At 44.1% G+C, this 8,430-nt stretch overlaps 1 protein-coding gene across 2 annotated transcripts in view; it reads left to right on the top strand.

The window, feature by feature from the left end:
• The first annotated feature begins 292 nt into the window (after positions 1-292).
• Taok1 (TAO kinase 1) overlaps positions 293-8,430 on the top strand; it is a 105,247-nt gene continuing 97,109 nt past the window's right edge. For both annotated transcript variants that reach the window (XR_009057452.1, XM_057776796.1), the window contains exon 1: positions 293-922. The gene's annotated coding sequence lies outside the window, so the exon portion shown is untranslated. The remainder of the gene's footprint in view (positions 923-8,430) is intronic.

The raw sequence follows: 8,430 nt of genomic DNA, 5'->3' as shown, positions 1-8,430 counted from the left end.
AAGAAGAGTGCAGACAAGCTCATCTCCCTAGGATTTCCGGGCTGAACAGCATGCACCTGACGCCCGCGTGGCACTACCCAGCTGAGTGTGGAACTGGACCCAGCCCAGCACTCAAGGCGGCCTGGGCAACGCCGCCCAGCCTAAGTATTCGCGCGCTCCCGGGGACGCCCGCGCGCACGCAGGCGTGTCTCGAGCAGGGTCGGGCCTGTCAGGCAAGAAATCTCGCGAGATCTGAGACTGAGATGTCTGTCGGGAGGAGGGGAGTGGTGTCGGGGAAGGGGGGGAACCTGGGCAGCGGCCGAGCTCTGTGGCTTCAGGGCTTGGAAGGAGAGAGGGAGGGTGGCGAGGAGAGTGAGTCGGTGCCGCCGCCCGCCTGAGGAGAGAGGAGGGGTCCCGCTCGTCTTGCGCCCTTCGTGGGCCGAGAGCGCGGAGCAGTCGCGAAACTCCCAGGCCTCTCGGCCCCTGGGGACCCCGCCCCGCCGCCCGCCGGCCCGCGGCCTCTCTTCCCTTTGTGAGCGCCCCCTTCCCAGGGGTGCTGGTGGTGGCGGAGGGGTGCGCGTGGGCCCGCCCGCCGAGGGGCCGCGGCGGGGGACCGACTGGGCCTCGGCTGTGAGAACCCGAGGCGGCCGAGGCCCGGGCCGGTTCCCCCGAGGCGGCGGCGGCGGCGGCGGCTCCCGGCACTTCCCCGCGCCATCTTAACTGAGCCCGAGCGTTAAGGGCGCCTCCTCGACCCCGGTTGTCCCCTCGTCGTCCCCCCCCCCCCGCCCCTTGTCGCAGAGCTTGGGCTGGGCGGCTGGGGGGGGGGGCGGCGGTCTGTCGCCGGGCCCCCTCCTCCTCCCTCCTCGCTCTCCAGCACCGCGGCCACCGGAGCGCTCCAGGGGTCTGCGCCTGCCTACTCCGCCCCAGATCTGCCGGCGAAGGGGTAAGGGCACCTTTGCTTTGGGAAAGGAAGACATGGAGGGGGCGGGGAAATTCGGCCCACTCAGGCCTCTGGGTGGAGGGAGAGATCTAGGGGTAGAGTGGGGGAGGGAGACAAGGAGGGTCTGTGATTCTGTGGGTGGGGTGAAGACACTGGTGAGCTGGGCGCCCTCCTGTTTCTAGGGGCCAGAGCAATTGCATTCCTTTTTCCTGAGGGTCACCGGAAGAGGTGGTGGAAGGGGATGTTTCTAGGAAGGTGTGGCCCTAGTAGGGAGATTTGAGTTGACGTGCACCCCGACTTAAAGGCGCGAGGTCCCTTTCAGGTCTCCTCATCCTGCTCCTCCTCCTTTGTAGTGTCTGTATTCTTGGGAACGGAGAATGCTCTGGGTAGCCAACTGGATAACTCCCTCGCCCCCCTCAGGGAATCTATACCTTCTTCTGTAGGGGGTGCATTTCTGTCCCCCCTTCCCCCCTCTCTCTGTCCTCTAGTCTACTGCAATGCTGCAGAAATCCAAGTCAGTTTCTTCATACACAGACCCATATACATATATACATATATATATATATGTATATATATACACAAGTAATGGTGCTTTCCTTGGGGAGGTTAATTTTTTTTCCCTTTGGTTTTAAATCGATTACAGAGTACTGTTCGGATTCTTCCCCTGAGATATGCCCATGGGAAGTATGACCGCTCTTGTTACTGTTGGTATATGGCCTCATGTTAGAACAGTTTGCTTGCTCTGTTTTGAGAGAGAGGATGCTTGGATTGACTTTTGGCACGGCGGTTGGGTGGGTTAGTTTTAGGATTTAATAAAGTAATTTTATACCCCTCCCATTATTCTTTCCCCTTCCCCCTTTTCCTTTTTAGCTTTTGTAGTTCTTGGAGAATTATTAGAAATTATTATATTCGAACTGTCAGATGATCAGACATTTGCCCCTGGATTGTGACTTTGTAAGATAAATACTGTTTTGCATGACATTGATACAGAAATTTCTGAAAATGATTATGCTACAAACTTTTATGTAGCCGATGTTGCTTCTTTTTTTTTTTTTTTTTTTTTTCGGTTTTTCGAGACAGGGTTTCTCTGTGGTTTTGGAGCCTGTCCTGGAACTAGCTCTTGTAGACCAGGCTGGTCTCGAACTCACAGAGATCCGCCTGCCTCTGCCTCCCAAGTGCTGGGATTAAAGGCGTGCGCCACCACCGCCCGGCCCGATGTTGCTTCTTAAGGAAATGCAAGGTAATGGTCCCAATTATGCTGTGGTCTGTATCCTGTACTCTCCCGCTCCCCTTTTGCTGCATGTCATACTTGTTTAAAAGAATCCATCTTGTCTGGTTTGTCAACAGGACTTGTTGATTTTGTCCTTAGTAGAGTAGAAGTAGAAATAGCAGTGGGCATTCTGGTAAGTGCCTTCTGAAATAAATTAGCATTCAGGTCCTGAAGAAGTCTTGATATACATTTTTTACTTTTTTTTTTTTCTTCCTTAAAGGAGTCTTGATGTACAAACACTTCCCCCCACCCCCTTTTTATAGAAAGGGTCTTTGTGTTCAGGCTGCCTTGAACTCAGCAATCTTCCTGCCTAACTCTCCCATGTGCTGGAATTACAAGTGTGAGTTTCCACACCTGACTCCATTTTTTTTCTTTAACTATTTAGTTTTACTAGTGAAATGATTTAAAAATGTTCCATACGTGAATATTAGTAGTAATAAAGATTACTAAAATATGTTAATGAATTGTCTTGACATTTTATTAACAAATATTTGATGTCTGAACTTAGTTACTTTTAAGTTATGAATACAAAGATTTAAAGCTGTAGCAGTAGGGTTAGGCATTGATTTAAGTTCTATCTCATGTAGCACAGGGTAGTGTAACTGTGTAGCTGAGGCTGACTTACACCTCTGTCTCCAACTTTCCAAGTTCTAGAATTACAGGTGTCTGCCTGCCACCATCCAGACTAAACAAACAAACCAACAAAAAACAAAAAGAAAAGGCAAAGCAAAACAAACAAAAAAAAAGGATCTTGGCTGGGCAGTGGTGGCGCACACTTTTTATCCCAGCACTTGGGAGGCAGAGGTAGGTGGATTGTGAGTTTGAGGCCAACTTTGTCTGTAGAGGTAGTTCCAGGACAGCTACCACTGTTAAACAGAGAAACCCTGTCTTGATAAACCTCAAACAAACAAACAAACAAGCAAACAAAAAACCCAGAGTCTTTTTGAAACCCTGTCTTAAAAAAAAAAAAAAACAACACCAGGGTCTTATTATATAGTAGTGAGTTCCTTAGCTGACCTGCAACTTGCTATGCAGGCTAGACTGGCCTCAAATTCACAAGAGATCTCCCTGTCTCTGCCTGCTGTGTGCTGGGATTACAGGTGTGGGCCACCATGCTTGTCCTAAATTCTTTTATTTCATTATTTTGAGAAAGCTGCGTTATGTTTTTCTCAAAAATGAAACTTTCTGCCTTATTTATTTTAATATTCAACCCAGTTCATTTAATGTAAGTAGCACCATTCAATTGATTCTCTCTTTTGGTGGTGGAACAAGATTTTGTGTAGTCCAGATTATCTTTAAATGTTGTGTAGCTGAGGCTAATCCTGACCTGAACCTCAGCTGTAATCTGTGCCAATGTGCCTGGAATTTGTCGTTTTTGTTGAGGGAGTTTTTTTGTTTTTGTTATTTCGGTTTTTCAAGACAAGGTTTCTCTGTGTAGCTTTGGAGCCTGTCCTGGAACTGTAGACCTCAAACGCAGAGAGATCCACCTGCCTCAGCTTCTTGAGTGCTGGGATTAAAGGCGTGCGCCATCAATGCCCGCTGAGGGAGGTTCTTACTATGCAGTCTTGGCTGGCCTTGAATTTGTGGCAGTTGTAGTGCCTTAATCTTTTAGTGCTGAGCTATTGTGCCAAGCTCTATTTGACTCTTTACTTCATGACATAAAGTGCATGTTGTCCTATTTGCAGGATATATAGTTTTCTCCCCATACAGAAAAAGTTAGGCCATGCTTAATTTTCTGTTTTATGGTTTGTTGTTGATAATGGGTTCATATTATACTAGCAAATAGAAATCCAAACATACTGCTTAGCAAAGAGTGACTATTTTTATCTTGGAAAGATGCAAGAAGAGTGACTTATCAATAATGGCCACAAAGCTTAAGAGGATATACAGGGTATAGGTTTAATTGCTTACTTTGCTATTTTATATTAGAACTAAAGCATCTTCTCTATAGCTGGTAGCAGTGGCAAAAGTATGTTGGTGATCAGTTAAAGAAATTTATTATTAAGGAAAGAACTATCTGAGGGTTTTTTCATGACTTCTGATGCTACTGTCAGAGAATACTGAGAGCTGTTAGTCTGAGCTGATTCCAGATTAGTGTGGTGCTATGTTTCTAAATAGTTCATCCACAAAATGGAGTGTACATCACTTCCTGTTCTTTCACAACTGGCTCTTTCTCTGGATTCCCTTTTAATGACTTAATTTTTGGCATATTGATATCTGATTTGTTAATTTGGTTATTCTCATGTTTTATAAGTGGAAGAATTTCTAAGAGTTAACTGTTTTAGAGGGTTTTAATTGAGTACTTTTTTTTTTCTTTCAAAAAAAGCATCTCTTTGTGAATCCTAGCTGGCCTGAAACTCATTAGGTAGACCAGGGTGTCCTGAACTTGCTGCAGTTCAGCCTTTGCCTCTTGAACTGTGATTACAGGCGTGTTTCACCAAGACTGGTTTAACTGAATTTGCTTTGTTGACCAGGCTGGCCTTGAACTCACTCATTTCTACCTCCCAAATGCTGGGATTAAAGGTGTGTGCCACTACTGGCCGATTTAAGAGTGTCTTTAAAAAAAAATGTGTATGTCCATGTCTGTGGGATGATGTTGAGTCTCTTGCTTTATTCCTTTAAAGCAAGGGTATCTTGGCTGAATCCAGAGGTAGCTGATGGCCAACAAGCCCCATTAATTCTCATTTCTGTGTCTCCCACAATGCTGGGATTACAGGTGCGCATGGCCACAATTTAAATTTTGGAAATTTAAGTTTTTTGGAAATTTATTTATTTTTAATATTTATTTTATTATGTATACAATATTCTATTTGCATGTATGCCTGTAGTCTAGAAGAGGGCACCAGACCTCATTACAGATGGCTGTGAGCCACCATGTGATTGGTGGGAATTGAACTCAGGACCTTTTTTTTTCTTTCTTTTTTTTTTTTTTTTTGGTTTTTCGAGGCATGGTTTCTCTGTAGCTTTGGAGTCTGTCCTGGAACTCCCTTTGTAGACCAGGCTGGCCTCGAACTTACAGAGATCCGCCTGCCTCTGCCTCCCAAGTGCTGGGATTAAAGGCGTGCGCCACCACTGCCCTGCTGAACTCAGGACCTTTGGAAGAGCAGGCAGTGCTCTTAACCGCTGAGCCATCTCTCCAGCCCCCTATAATTACATTTTTAGAGAATTTTTGAATGTGGCGATTATTTGCATGTTAATACAAAATAAGTATATCTTAGGGCTAGGGTTGTAAGTCAGTGATAAACTTAAGGTTCTGGGTTCAGTCTTCAACATTGTATAAAGTGGGTATGGTAGAACATGCTTGTAATTCTGTCAGTGGCCTGTAAATCCCAGCATGGAGTTGGAGGCAGGAAGATCAAAAGTTAAAGATCCTTCTTGACTTCAGATTAAGTTTAAGTCTTCCCTGGGCTACATAAGACCCTGTTGTTTGGGGCTGGAGAGATGTCTCAGCGGTTAAGAGTACAGGCTGCTCTTCCAGAGGTCCTGAGTTCAATTCCCACAACCACATGATGGCTCACAACCATCTGTAATGAGATCTGGCTCCCTCTTCTGGTCTGCAGGCAAAACATCCAGACAGAATGCTGTATACATAATAAATCTTAAAAAAAAAAAAGACCCTGTCGTTTAAAAAAAAATCTATATATGGAAGCATATAGGGGTATTTAGTCCCATATTATGATGCCATTCTACCAATAACAAACATACTAATTATAGGATGCTTGAAAATTTTGATGCTTACTCTTTTTAAAAAATTATTTCTAGGGACAGGAGAGATGGCTCAGAGGTTAAGAGCACTGACTGCTCTACCAGAGGTCCTGAGTTCAATTTCCAGCAACCACATGGTGGCTCACAGCCATCTGTGAGATCTGGTGCCCTCTTCTGGCATGCAAGCATACATGGAAGGAATGTTGTATACATATTTTTGAGACAGGGCTTCTCTATGTAGCTTTGGCTGTCCTGAAACTTACTCTGTAGACCAGGTTGACCTCGAATTCAGAGATCCACTTGCCTCTGCCTCCCAAGTGCTGGGATTAAAGGTGTCTGCCACGTCTTCCCCTTTGTTTACTCTTGAGTGCTCATTCACAATTCTTTCTCCTTCTCTCCCTTTATCTCTCTGTCTTCTTTTTTTCTTTTTTTTTTTCTAATATTTATTTATTATGTATACAGTATTCTGTCTGTGTGTATGCCCGCAGGCCTGAAGAGGGCACCAGACCCCATTACAGATGGTTGTGAGCCACCATGTGGTTGCTGGGAATTGAACTCAGGACCTTTGGAAGAGGAGGCAATGCTCTTAACCCCTGAGCCATCTCTCCAGCCCCCTGTCTTTCTCTTTCTAATATGTATCCTGCTGCCCAAAGAGTCCAGTAGAAGGCCATCACATCCCCTGGAACAGGAGCTACCATGTAGTTGTTGAGAACTGATCCTTGATCCTCCCCAATAACAGCAAAGCCAGGAGGTGGTGGCACATGCCTTTCATCCCAGCACTCAGGAGGCAGAGGCAGAGGCAGGCACATCTCTGTGAATTCGAGGCCAGCCTGGTCTGCAAGAGCTAGTTCCAGGACAGGCTCCAAAGTTACAGAGAAACCCTGTCTTGAAAAACCAAAGGAAAAAAAAAAAGTATATATATATATTATTATAATAATAACAACAGCAAATATTAACTGCTGAGCACTATCTTTCCAGCACTATTTTAATTAATTAATATTTTTTAGTCTTGGTCATGCTGTATTGCATAGTAGCCTATAGTGATGTGGTCCTTGAACTCAGTGTTCCTACTGTTCTTAACCTTTGGATTTTGGGATCACAGGCATTGACTACTACACAAGCTAAGATTGAATGCTCTTTACTAGCCATAAGAGATAATTTAAGAATTTGCTGGTTCTATATGAGCGTAGTGGTGTGCATCTCTAATCCCAGCAGTTGGGAGGTAGAGGCATATGAATCTTTGTCTGGCCCACATAACAAATGCAACCAGTAGACGTGAATATTTAGTAAACACTGTAAGTTTTATAGGGGTCAGCTATGTTGACATTGGAACTAGAGTTAAGATTGTGTTCTTCATGTCATCTAGAAACTGCTTTCGTTTGCTGGTCGCCCAGATCCGAATAATCACACAAAAGCTATAATTACAACACTGCCAATGACTCAGGCATATTCCTCTTACATCTTACATCTTAAGTTAACCCATTTCTATTCTTTTATATCTTACCACGAGGCTTGTGATTTGTTACCTCACATTTTGCTTCTTGGGCATCTCTGACTCTGCCTACTTTCTTTTTTTTCTTTTCTTTTTTTTGGATTTTTCGAGACGGTTTCTCCGTAGCTTTTGGTTCCTGTCCTGGAACTAGCTCTTGTAGACCAGGCTGACCTCGAACTCACAGAGATCCGCCTGCCTCTGCCTCCCGAGTGCTGGGATTAAAGGCGTGCCTACTTTCTCTCTATATATCTCTGTTCGGATTTCCCGCCTGGCTTTACTCTGCTGAGCCATTGCCTGAAATAGCTTTATTCATCAACCAATAAACAACACATACAGAAAGACATCCCATATCAGTGTTTGACTGATTTATGTTTTAAAATTGGTTTATCACTCCTATCCCTTTGGTTATCAGTAGTCTGTTATAACAGCAAACTTAATTTTTTCTAACTTAATCATTTAGAAATTAGAAGCTTTTTGGCTAAGGGCTGCTGTTCAGTTCAGAATCATATATGAATTAGTCTCTTAAAAAAAAAGTGAAATTTATGTAGTTGAATCCTATATAAAATTGGGACTGTCCCATTAAATAGAGTGTCAACATATGTGCATCTATCTCCCTTTTAGGTTTCTGAACTTATTCATAGCTGGATTTTTAAAAAAATATATTCAAGGTTTCCTGTTATAAAATGTAAGTGAGAAGATAAAAACTTTTAGTGTTTGATTTTATTCCATTGCTGGGTTAAAATACTGATTTTTTTTTTAAGTGATAAAATTTGATGTTTAATTTTGTTAACAGTGTCTCATTCCTTCTAAAAATCAACAATTCGGGGCTGGAGAGATGGCTCAGAGGTTAAGAGCACTGCTCTTCCGGAGTTCCGGAGTTCCTGAGTTCGATTCCCAGCAACCACATGGTGGCTCACAGTCATCTGTAATGAGATCTGGTGCCCTCTTCTGGCCTGAGGGCATACATGGAGGCTGAACACTGTGCACATAATAAATAAATAAATCTTTAAAAAAAAAATCAAGAATTCCTAGCTAACTACTAGG

Source organism: Chionomys nivalis, chromosome 7 (assembly GCF_950005125.1).
Source record: "Chionomys nivalis chromosome 7, mChiNiv1.1, whole genome shotgun sequence".
In the NCBI taxonomy this organism is placed as follows: Eukaryota; Metazoa; Chordata; class Mammalia; order Rodentia; family Cricetidae; genus Chionomys; species Chionomys nivalis.
The sequence above is the reverse complement of the archived record's forward strand: the minus strand, read 5'-3'. Positions and strand labels throughout refer to the sequence as shown.